This window comes from Oncorhynchus mykiss, chromosome 5, assembly GCF_013265735.2.
Source record: "Oncorhynchus mykiss isolate Arlee chromosome 5, USDA_OmykA_1.1, whole genome shotgun sequence".
Lineage (NCBI taxonomy): Eukaryota > Metazoa > Chordata > Actinopteri > Salmoniformes > Salmonidae > Oncorhynchus > Oncorhynchus mykiss.
This window is the reverse complement of record NC_048569.1, coordinates 2,654,083-2,666,265: the sequence shown is the minus strand read 5'-3', so window position 1 is coordinate 2,666,265 and position 12,183 is coordinate 2,654,083. Positions and strand designations below refer to the sequence as shown.

At 50.9% G+C, this 12,183-nt stretch overlaps 1 protein-coding gene across 1 annotated transcript in view; it reads right to left on the bottom strand.

Annotated features, from left to right (window-relative positions):
* The window catches only part of LOC118964552 (ciliary neurotrophic factor receptor subunit alpha-like), a 361,591-nt gene extending 351,023 nt beyond the window's left edge, over positions 1-10,568 (bottom strand). The window contains exon 1 of the mRNA XM_036976606.1: positions 10,384-10,568. The gene's annotated coding sequence lies outside the window, so the exon portion shown is untranslated. The remainder of the gene's footprint in view (positions 1-10,383) is intronic.
* Positions 10,569-12,183: the final 1,615 nt, after the last annotated feature.

Here is a 12,183-nt window from a genome sequence, read left to right as displayed (position 1 = left end):
TCTCCCCCTCTCATCTCTCTCTGATCCCTCCTATCTCTCTCCCCTCTCTCCTCTCTCTGATCCCTCCTATCTCTCTCCCCTCTCCCCCTCTCATCTCTCTCTGATCCCTCCTATCTCTCCCCTCTCCAATTCTCATCTCTCTCTGATCCTTCCTATCTCTCACCCCTCTCCCCCTCTCCTCTCTCTCTGGTCCCTCCTATCTCTCACCTCTCTCCCCCTCTCCCCCCTATCCTCTCTCTCTGATCCCTCCCATCTCTCTCCCCTCTCCCCTCTCCTCTCTCTCCTCTCTCTGATCCCTCCAAACTCTCTCTCTCCCCCTCTCCCCTCTCTCCCCTCTCTCCTCTCTCTCTGATCCCTCCTAACTCTCTCCCCTCTCCTCTCTCTCTGATGCCTCACATCTCTCTCGCCTTTTTTTGCCTTTACCTCCCTTCTCACCTCATTTGCTCACATTGTATATAGACTTGTTTATACTTTATTATTGACTGTATGTTTGTTTTACTCCATGTGTAACTCTGTGTTGTTGTATCTGTCGAACTGCTTTGCTTTATCTTGGCCAGGTCGCAATTGTAAATGAGAACTTGTTCTCAACTTGCCTACCTGGTTAAATAAAGGTAAAATAAATAAAATAAAAAATGTTGTGTTGCTACCATGTTGTTGTCATGTTGTGTTGCTACCATGTTGTTGTCATGTTCTGTTGCTACCATGTTGTTGTCATGTTGTGTTGCTACCATGTTGTTGTCATGTTGTGTTGCTACCATGTTGTTGTCATGTTGTGTTGCTACCATGTTGTTGTCATGTTGTGTTGCTACCATGTTGTTGTCATGTTGTGTTGCTACCATGTTGTTGTGATGTTGTGTTGCTACCATGTTGTTGTCATGTTGTGTTGCTACCATGTTGTTGTGATGTTGTGTTGCTACCATGTTGTTGTGATGTTGTGTTGCTACCATGTTGTTGTCATGTTGTGTTGCTACCATGTTGTTGTCATGTTGTGTTGCTACCATGTTGTTGTGATGTTGTGTTGCTACCATGTTGTTGTCATGTTGTGTTGCTACCATGTTGTTGTCATGTTGTGTTGCTACCATGTTGTTGTGATGTTGTGTTGCTACCATGTTGTAGTCATGTTGTGTTGCTGCCATGCTATATTGTTGTCTAAGGTCTCTCTTTATGTTGTGTTGTCTCTCTTGTTTTGTCCTGTACTTATATTTTATGTATTTATTTTTAATCCCAGCCCCCGTTCCCCCAGTAGGCCTTTTTCATAGTCCGTCATTGTAAATAAGAAGTTGTTCTTAAGCCTAGTTAAATAAAGGTTAAATAAAATAAAATCAATTAAACAATGTATAGTGACAGCCTAACTCAGACTTGGGGAAATATGAGAGGAGATCAAATCTACTATAGAACTGTGTTGGTCATCAGACAGCAGAGAGAGAAGAGTGAGCCAGTCCCTTCATGAGCTTGTGAGACAACTCAGAGACACACTCACAGCTCAGCATCCGTTCCTCTGCCTCTTTTCAGAACCAGCTGATTGAAGACACACAACTCTTCTATCTGAGCTGTCCTGGTCTACAAAATCTCTCCCCTCTCTCCCCCCTTTCTCCTCTCTCTCTGATCATAACTAAATCTCTCCCCCCTCTCTCCTCTCTCTGATCACTCCTAAATCTCTCTCCCCTCTCCCCCTCTCGTATCTCTCTGATCCCTCCTAAATCTCTCCCCCTCTCTCCTCTCTCTCTGATCATTCCTAAATCTCTCCCCCCCTCTCACCTCTCTCTCTGATCATTCCGAAATCTCTCTCCCCTCTCCCCCACTCCTCTCTCTGATCCCTCCTATCTCTCTCCCCTCTCCCTCTCTCCTCTCTCTCTGATCACTGCTAACTCTCTCCCCTCTCCCCACTCTCTCCTCTCTCTCTGATCCCTCCTATCTCTCTCCTCTCTCCCCCTCTCGTATCTCTCTGATCCCTCCTAACTCTCTCTCCCCCTCTTGTATCGCTCTGATCCCTCCTAACTCTCTCTCCCCCTCGCGTATCTCTCTGATCCCTCCTAACTCTCTCTCCCCCTCTCGTATCTCTCTGATCCCTCCTATCTCTCTCCCCTCTCCCCCTCTCCTCTCTCTCTGATCCCTCCTATCTCTCTCATCTCTCCCCCTCTCCTCCCTCTCCTCTCTCTTTGATCCCTCCTAACCCTCTCCCCCCTCTCTCCTTTCTCTCTGATCCCCCTAACTCTCTCCCCTCTCCTCTCTCTCTGATTCCTCCTAACTATCTCCCCTCTCCCACCCTAGTATCTCTCTAATCCCTCCAAAATCTCTCCTCTCTCTCTGATCACTGATAAATCTCTCTCCACCTCTCGTATCTCTCTGATCCCTCCTATCTCTCCCCTCTCCCCTCTCTCCTCTCTCTGATCTCTCCTATCTCTCTCCCCTCTCCCCCTCTCATCTCTCTCCGATCCCTCCTATCTCTGTCCCCTCTCCCCCTCTCATCTCTCTCTGATCCCTCCTATCTCTCTCCCCTCTCCCCCTCTCATCTCTCTCTGATCCCTCCTATCACTCTCCCCTCTCTCCAATCTCTCTGATCCCTCCTATCTCTCTCCCCTCTTCCCCTCTCCTCTCTCTGATCCCTCCTATCTCTCTCCCCTCTCCCTCTCTCCTCTCTCTCTGATGCCTCCTATCTCTCCCCCCTCTCCCCCTCTCCTCTCTCTGATCCCTCCTAACCCTCTCCCCCCTCTCTCCTCTCTCTCTGATCCCCCTAACTCTCTCCCCTCTGCTCTCTCTCTGATTCCTCCAAACTATCTCCCCTCTCCCCCTCTCGTATCTCTCTAATCCCTCCAAAATCTCTCCTCTCTCTCTGATCACTGATAAATCTCTCTCCACCTCTCGTATCTCTCTGATCCCTCCTATCTCTCCCCCCTCTCCCCTCTCTCCTCTCTCTCTGATCCCTCCTAACTCTCTCTCCCCCTCTAGTATCTATCTGATCCCTCCTATCTCTCTCCCATCTCCCCCTCTCATCTCTCTCTGATCCCTGCTATCTCTCTCCTCTCTCCCCCTCTCCTCTCTCTCCTCTCTCTCTGATACCTCCTATCTCTCTCCCCTCTCCCCCTCTCATCTCTCTCTGATCCCTCCTATCTCTCTCCCCCTCTCATCTCTCTCTGATCCCTCCTATCTCTCTCCCCTCTCCAATTCTCATCTCTCTCTGATCCTTCCTATCTCTCTCTCCCCCTCTAGTATCTATCTGATCCCTCCTATCTCTCTCCCATCTCCCCCTCCCATCTCTCTCTGATCCCTGCTATCTCTCTCCTCTCTCCCCCTCTCCCCCCTCATCTCTCTCTGATCCCTCCTATCTCTCTCCTCTTTCCCCTCTCCTCTCTCTCCTCTCTCTCTGATCCCTCCTATCTCTCTCCCCTCTCCCCCTCTCATCTCTCTCTGATCCCTCCTATCTCTCTCCCCTCTCCAATTCTCATCTCTCTCTGATCCTTCCTATCTCTCTCCCCTCTCCCCCTCTCCTCTCTCTCTCGTCCCTCCTATCTCTCACCTCTCTCTCCCCTCTCCCCCTCTCCTCTCTCTCTGATCCCTCCTATCTCTCTCATCTCCTCTCCTCTCTCTTTGATCCCTCCTAACCCTCTCCCCCCTCTCTCCTTTCTCTCTGATCCCCCTAACTCTCTCCCCTCTCATCTCTCTCTGATCCCTGCTATCTCTCTCCTCTCTCCCCCTCTCCCCCCTCATCTCTCTCTGATCCCTCCTATCTCTCTCCTCTTTCCCCTCTCCTCTCTCTCCTCTCTCTCTGATCCCTCCTATCTCTCTCCCCTCTCCCCCTCTCATCTCTCTCTGATCCCTCCTATCTCTCTCCCCTCTCCAATTCTCATCTCTCTCTGATCCTTCCTATCTCTCTCCCCTCTCCCCCTCTCCTCTCTCTCTGGTCCCTCCTATCTCTCACCTCTCTCCCCCTCTCCCCCCTCTCCTCTCTCTCTGATCCCTCCCATCTCTCTCCCCTCTCCCCTCTCCTCTCTCACCTCTCTCTGATCCCTCCAAACTCTCTCTCTCCCCCTCTCCCCTCTCTCCCCTCTCTCCTCTCTCTCTGATCCCTCCTAACTCTCTCCCCTCTCCTCTCTCTCTGATGCCTCACATCTCTCTCACCTCTCCCCCTCTCCTCTCTCTCCTCTCTCTCCTCTCTCTCTGATCACTCCTAACTCTCTCTATCCCCTCTCCTCTCTCTCTGATCACTCCTAACTCTCTCTCTCCCCTCTCCTCTCTCTCTGATCACTCCTAACTCTCTCCCCTCTCCTCTCTCTCTGATCCCTCCTATCTCTCTCACCTCTCCCCCTCTCCTCCGTCTCCTCTCTCTCTGATCCCTCCTATCTCTCCCCTCTCCCCCTCTCATCTCTCTCTGATCCCTCCTATCTCTCTCCCCTCTCCCCCTCTCATCTCTCTCCGATACCTCCTATCTCTCTCCCCTCTCCCCCTCTCATCTCTCTCTGATCCCTCCTATCTCTCTCCCCTCTCTCCTCTCTCTGATCCCTCCTATCTCTCTCCCCTCTCCCCCTCTCATCTCTCTCTGATCCCTCCTATCTCTCCCCTCTCCAATTCTCATCTCTCTCTGATCCTTCCTATCTCTCACCCCTCTCCCCCTCTCCTCTCTCTCTGGTCCCTCCTATCTCTCACCTCTCTCCCCCTCTCCCCCCTCTCCTCTCTCTCTGATCCCTCCCATCTCTCTCCCCTCTCCCCTCTCCTCTCTCTCCTCTCTCTGATCCCTCCAAACTCTCTCTCTCCCCCTCTCCCCTCTCTCCCCTCTCTCCTCTCTCTCTGATCCCTCCTAACTCTCTCCCCTCTCCTCTCTCTCTGATGCCTCACATCTCTCTCACCTCTCCCCCTCTCCTCTCTCTCCTCTCTCTCCTCTCTCTCTGATCACTCCTAACTCTCTCCATCCCCTCTCCTCTCTCTCTGATCACTCCTAACTCTCTCTCTCCCCTCTCCTCTCTCTCTGATCACTCCTAACTCTCTCCCCTCTCCTCTCTCTCTGATCCCACCTATCTCTCTCACCTCTCCCCCTCTCCTCCGTCTCCTCTCTCTCTGATCCCTCCTATCTCTCCCCTCTCCCCCTCTCATCTCTCTCTGATCCCTCCTATCTCTCTCCCCTCTCCCCCTCTCATCTCTCTCCGATACCTCCTATCTCTCTCCCCTCTCCCCCTCTCATCTCTCTCTGATCCCTCCTATCGCTCTCCCCTCTCTCCTCTCTCTGATCCCTCCTATCTCTCTCACCTCTCCCCCTCTCATCTCTCTCCGATCCCTCCTATCTCTCTCCCCTCTCCCCCTCTCATCTCTCTCTGATCTCTCTCTGATCCCTCCTATCACTCTCCCCTCTCTCCAATCTCTCTGATCCCTCCTATCTCTCTCCCCTCTTCCCCTCTCCTCTCTCTGATCCCTCCTATCTCTCTCCCCTCTTCCCCTCTCCTCTCTCTGATCCCTCCTATCTCTCTCCCCTCTCCCTCTCTCCTCTCTCTCTGATGCCTCCTATCTCTCCCCCCTCTCCCCCTCTCCTCTCTCTGATCCCTCCTATCTCTCTCCCCTCTCCCCTCTCTGATCCCTCCTAACTCTCTCTCTCCCCCTCTCCTCTCTCTCCCCTCTCTCCTCTCTCTCTGATCCCTCCTATCTCTCCCCCCTCTCCTCTCTCTCTGATCCCTCCTATCTCTCTCCCCTCTCCCTCTCCTCTCTCTCCCCTCTCTCCTCTCTCTCTGATCCCTCCTATCTCTCTCCCCTCTCCTCTCTCACTGATTACTCCTATCTCTCCCCCCTCTCCTCTCTCTGATCCCTCCTATCTCTCTCCCATCTCCCCCTCCCATCTCTCTCTGATCCCTCCTATCTCTCTCCCCTCTTCCCCTCTCCTCTCTCTGATCCCTCCTATCTCTCTCCCCTCTTCCCCTCTCCTCTCTCTGATCCCTCCTATCTCTCTCCCCTCTCCCTCTCTCCTCTCTCTCTGATGCCTCCTATCTCTCCCCCCTCTCCCCCTCTCCTCTCTCTGATCCCTCCTATCTCTCTCCCCTCTCCCCCTCTCCCCTCTCTGATCCCTCCTAACTCTCTCTCTCCCCCTCTCCTCTCTCTCCCCTCTCTCCTCTCTCTCTGATCCCTCCTATCTCTCCCCCCTCTCCTCTCTCTCTGATCCCTCCTAACTCTCTCTCTCCCCCTCTCCTCTCTCTCCCCTCTCTCCTCTCTCTCTGATCCCTCCTATCTCTCTCCCCTCTCCTCTCTCACTGATTACTCCTATCTCTCCCCCCTCTCCTCTCTCTGATCCCTCCTATCTCTCTCCCATCTCCCCCTCCCATCTCTCTCTGATCCCTCCTATCTCTCTCCCCTCTCCCCCTCTCATCTCTCTCTGATCCCTGCTATCTCTCTCCTCTCTCCCCCTCTCCTCTCTCTCTGATCCCTCCTATCTCTCGACCCTCTCCCCCTCTCATCTCTCTCTGATCACTCCTAACTCTCTCTATCCCCTCTCCTCTCTCTCTGATCACTCCTAACTCTCTCTCTCCCCTTTCCTCTCTCTCTGATCACTCCTAACTCTCTCCCCTCTCCTCTCTCTCTGATCCCTCCTATCTCTCTCACCTCTCCCCCTCTCCTCCGTCTCCTCTCTCTCTGATCCCTCCTATCTCTCCCCTCTCCCCCTCTCGTCTCTCTCAGATCCCTCCTATCTCTCTCCCCTCTCCCTCTCTCATCTCTCTCCGATACCTCCTATCTCTCTCCCCTCTCCCCCTCTCATCTCTCTTTGATCCCTCCTATTGCTCGCCCCTCTCTCCTCTCTCTCTGATCCCTCCTATCTCTCCCCTCTCCCCCTCTCCTCTCTCTGATCCCTCCTATCTCGCTCCCCTCTCCCCCTCTCATCTCTCTCTGATCCCTCCTTTCACTCTCCCCTCTCTCCTCTCTCTCTGATCCCTCCTATCTCTCTCCCCTCTTCCCCTCTCCTCTCTGTGATCCCTCCTATCTCTCTCCCCTCTCCCTCTCTCCTCTCTCTCTGATGCCTCCTGTCTCTCCCCCCTCTCACCCTCTCCTCTCTCTGATCCCTCCTATCTCTCTCCCCTCTCCCCCTCTCCTCTCTCTGATCCCTCCTAACTCTCTCTCCCCTCTCCTCTCTCTCTCCTCTCTCCTCTCTCTGATCCCTCCTATCTCTCCCCCCTCTCACCCTCTCCTCTCTCTGATCCCTCCTATATCTCTCCCCTCTCCCCCTCTCCTCTCTCTGATCCCTCCTAACTCTCTCTCTCCCCCTCTCCTCTCTCTCCCCTCTCTCCTCTCTCTCTGATCCCTCCTATCTCTCTCCCCTCTCCCTCTCTCCTCTCTCTCTGATGCCTCCTATCTCTCCCCCCTCTCACCCTCTCCTCTCTCTGATCCCTCCTATCTCTCTCCCCTCTCCCCCTCTCCTCTCTCTGATCCCTCCTAACTCTCTCTCTCCCCCTCTCCTCTCTCTCCCCTCTCTCCTCTCTCTCTGATCCCTCCTATCTCTCCCCCCTCTCCTCTCTCTCTGATCCCTCCTAACTCTCTCTCTCCCCCTCTCCTCTCTCTCCCCTCTCTCCTCTCTCTCTGATCCCTCCTATCTCTCCCCCCTCTCCTCTCTCTCTGATCCCTCCTATCTCTCTTCCCTCTCTCCTCTCTCTCTGATCCCTCCTATCTCTCTCCCCTCTCTCCCTCTCCTCTCTCTCCTCTCTCTGATCCCTCCTAACTCTCTCTCTCCCCCTCTCCTCTCTCTCTGATCCCTCCTAACTCTCTCCTCTCTCCTCTCTCTCAGATCACTCCTAACTCTCTCTCTCCCCCTCTCCTCTCTCTCCCCTCTCTCCTCTCTCTCTGATCCCTCCTATCTCTCCCCCCTCCTCTCTCTCTGATCCCTCCTAACTCTCTCCTCTCTCCTCTCTCTCTGATCCCTCCTATCTCTCTCCCCCCTCTCTCCTCTTTCTGATCCCTCCTATCTCCCCCCCACCCTCTCCTCTCTCTCTGAACCCTCCTATCTCTCTCCCCCTCTCATCTCTCTCTTATCCATCTTAACTCTGACATCTGGTTCAGGATGTTGATCCAGAGGGTAAATATGTTAAGGGAGATATATTAACAGTTTAATTTAATTTTGTTGAACTTTTTCAATCATGCACACATTTGGGAGGTGGAACTAGAATATGATAAAGACCTGGGCTCCAATCAAACCTTAGAAAAATATCTGGTCTCTATTCACATGTTAGACAAAGACCTGGGCTCCAATCACATGTTAGACCAAGCCCTGGGCTCCTATCACATCCTAGAAAAATACCTGGGCTCCAATCACATCTTAGAAAAAGATCTGAGCTCCAATCACATGTTAGACAAAGACCTGGGCTCCACCTCCAACATCTTAGTTGGGAGGTGGGAGGTAGCATCTCTATTCAATATCTGATGGTTGACCCTCTAATCAATATCTGATGGTAGCATCTCTAATAAATATCTGATGGTAGCATCTCTAATAAATATCTGATGGTAGCATCTCTAATAAATATCTGATGGTAGCATCTCTAATAAATATCTGATGGTAGCATCTCTAATCAATATCTGATGGTAGCATCTCTAATCAATATCTGATGGTAGCATCTCTAATCAATATCTGATGGTAGCATCTCTATTCAATATCTGATGGTAGCATCTCTAATCAATATCTGATGGTAGCATCTCTAATCAATATCTGATGGTAGCATCTCTAATAAATATCTGATGGTAGCATCTCTAATAAATATCTGATGGTAGCATCTCTAATCAATATCTGATGGTAGCATCTCTAATCAATATCTGATGGTAGCATCTCTATTCAATATCTGATGGTAGCATCTCTAATCAATATCTGATGGTAGCACCTCTAATCAATATCTGATGGTAGCATCTCTATTAGCTTAGTGGTTAGAGCAATGGACTAGTAACCAGAAGGTTGCAAGTTCAAACCCCTGATCTGACAAGGTACAAATCTGTCATTCTGCCCCTGAACAGGCAGTTAACCCACTATTCCTAGGCCGTCATTGAAAATAAGAATTTGTTCTTAACTGATTTCTACTAAAACTAATAAATCAGAGGAGGATAATGGTTCCATGCTGGATCATTTACAAGGGTCAGCCTGTCCCCTGACCTCTGCCATGGGCCACACATTGGAATCCTCAGCTAATTGTCTGTCCAGTGTCACTTATTTCAATGCCCTCCACTCTCTCCCTAATTCCTGTCTTTCTCTCTCTCTCCTAGCGCTCTCACCCTGGCTCCCTCCTCTCTCTATCTCCTAGCGCTCTCACCCCGGCTCCCTCCTCTCTCTCTCTCTCTCCTAGCTCTCTCACCCCGGCTCCCTCCTCTCTCTCTCTCCTAGCGCTCTCACCCCAGCTCCCTCCTCTCTCTCTCTCCTAGCGCTCTCACCCCGGCTCCCTCCTCTCTCTATCTCCTAGCGCTCTCACCCCGGCTCCCTCCTCTCTCTCTCTCTCTATCTCCTAGCGCTCTCACCCCGGCTCCCTCCTCTCTCTCTCTCTCTCTCTCTCCTAGCGCTCTCACCCCGGCTCCCTCCTCTCTCTCTCTCCTAGCGCTCTCACCCCGGCTCTCTCTCTCTCTCTCTCTCTCCTAGCGCTCTCACCCCGGCTCCCTCCTCTCTCTCTCTCCTAGCGCTCTCACCCCGGCTCCCTCCTCTCTCTCTCTCCTAGCGCTCTCACCCCGGCTCCCTCCTCTCTCTCTCTTCTAGCGCTCTCACCCCGGCTCCCTCCTCTCTCTCTCTCCTAGCGCTCTCACCCCGGCTCCCTCCTCTCTCTATCTCCTAGCGCTCTCACCCCAGCTCCCTCCTCTCTCTCTCTCTCCTAGCGCTCTCACCCGGCTCTGTCCTCTCTCTATCTCCTAGCGCTCTCACCCCGGCTCCCTCCTCTCTCTATCTCCTAGCGCTCTCACCCCGGCTCCCTCCTCTCTCTATCTCCTAGCGCTCTCACCCCGGCTCCGTCCTCTCTCTCTCTCTCTCCCTTTGCAGAGCATCTACTTTGTAACAGCGTGGCCAGAGAGAGAGAGGGAACTGTGTTTTTTTTAGAACGAGTGGGCAGCTGAGCAAAGTGCATTTCATTAATAGCAGGTCCATGATGCAACACAACTGTTTCCATCTGAATACATTCAATAGATCACTGAGGGTCAGCATGTGTTTGAATTAATGAGACCATAGATGATTACTGAGGATCAGTATGTGTTTGAATGAAAGCCCCAGATAAAGCTACAGCATAGAAACAGTAGTTCCATATGATCCAAGCAGCAATCCACTGTCCTTCCATCCATTCTGAACTATTCAAGTCATCTGATTATGAAGAAGACAGACGTTCATATTTCTCCGTCAATTCTCCAACACACCGACAGATTCAGCAGAAGCACACACCAATGAAAGCAGGTACTCACTTTAAATATTTTGCGCTCTCCTCTCGTGCACTCTCGCTATCCTGTTCCTCGTTCCTCTGTATTAATGACACTGTGTGTTTCTCCAATCCAGAAAGTTGCTGTAGGGTTAAAAGGTTGGTTGATGTGTGAGCAGGACGAGGTGAGCTTTTTGTGTCTCTCTGTCAGTGTCTGGCTCTGTACTGGCTGAGGAGACTAAAGCATTTAAAAAACTCCCCATGTGACAAGCCCCGGCAGAGAGAGAGAGAGAGAGAGAGAGAGAGAGAGAGAGAGAGAGAGAGAGAGAGCGAGAGAGAGAGAGAGAGAGAGAGAGAGAGAGAGAGAGGCAGGAAAACATTAGCTTCACACTGCCTCTCTGTGAGGACACAGCACCCCCTAGCCATCACTCACCTTACTGCAGGAACAGAGAGGGCGAGAGAGAGAGCTACCTATATCCCCCCACTAGAACCCCGATACTTTAATGAAGACAGCATCTCCATCCTGGAGGGGGAAATGAAACATTTCCAGGCCCAGGGACATGTACTAGTCTGTGGAGACCTAAATGCCAGAACCGGACAAGAACCTTACAACCTCAACACACAGGGGGACAAACACCTGCCTCGAGGTGACAACATTCCCTCCCACATATGCCCCCTTAGGCACAACTATGACAACATAACAAACAAAAACGGGTCACAACTCCTGCATCTCTGTCGCATGCTGGGTATGTACATAGTCAATGGTAGGCTTCGAGGGGACTCCTACGGTAGGTACACCTATAGCTCATCTCTTGTAAGTAGTACTGTAGAGTACTTTATCACCAAACTCAACACAGAGTCTCTCAGAGTGTTCACAGTCAGCCCACTGACACCCCTATGAGATCACAGCAAAATCACAGTCTACCTGAACATAGCAATATTCAATCATGAGACATCATAACGAAAGGAACTGGATAATACTAAGAAATAGGCATTCATTAACAAATTCAATCCCTTTCAGACAACTTCCTGGAAATAACGTTCCACTGTAATAGTGAATGTTTAAACTTGGCAGTAGAAAATCTAAACAGTGTATTTGACCTCTCAGCTTCCTTATCAAATATAAAATGGCCGTGGAAGAAATGGCAGCAGTTTTACAGCGCCCAACCAATTGTGCTTTTATGTGTTTCATTTCCTTATTTGTAACTTATTTTGTACATAATGTTTCATATGCAAAAGATCACTCACCTCAGATCAGACAAAGAGCTTCTGGATATCAGGACAGCGATCACTCACCTCGGATCAGACAAAGAGCTTCTGGATATCAGGACAGCAATCACTCACCTCGGATTAGACAGAGATTTTTTCTTCAACAAGCAGGATGCACAGGACATATTACAAACACCCGACAGGGCCAACATCCCAGTTATTGGCAAGAGGAAGAGACACAGGTACAGGGGGACAGAGCGGGGTGCTTCGCAAGAAAGGCGAGTGGGAAAGCTGCCTTTACCTACAATGTTACATGCAATCATTGGACAGTAAATTAGACAAGGTAAGATCACGAATATCCTACCAACGTGACATCAAAAACTGTAACATCTTATGTTTCACGGAATCGTGGCTGAATGACGACATGAATATTCAGCTAACGGGATATACGCTGCACCAGCTAGATAGTCTGTGCATATTTGTAAACATCAGCTGGTGCATGAAATCTAAGGAAGTCTCTAGATTTTGCTACCCTGAAGTAGAGTATCTCATGATAAACTCCATACCACACTATTTATGAAGAGAGTTTTCATCTATACTTTTCGTGGCTGTTTATTTACCACCACAGACAGATGCT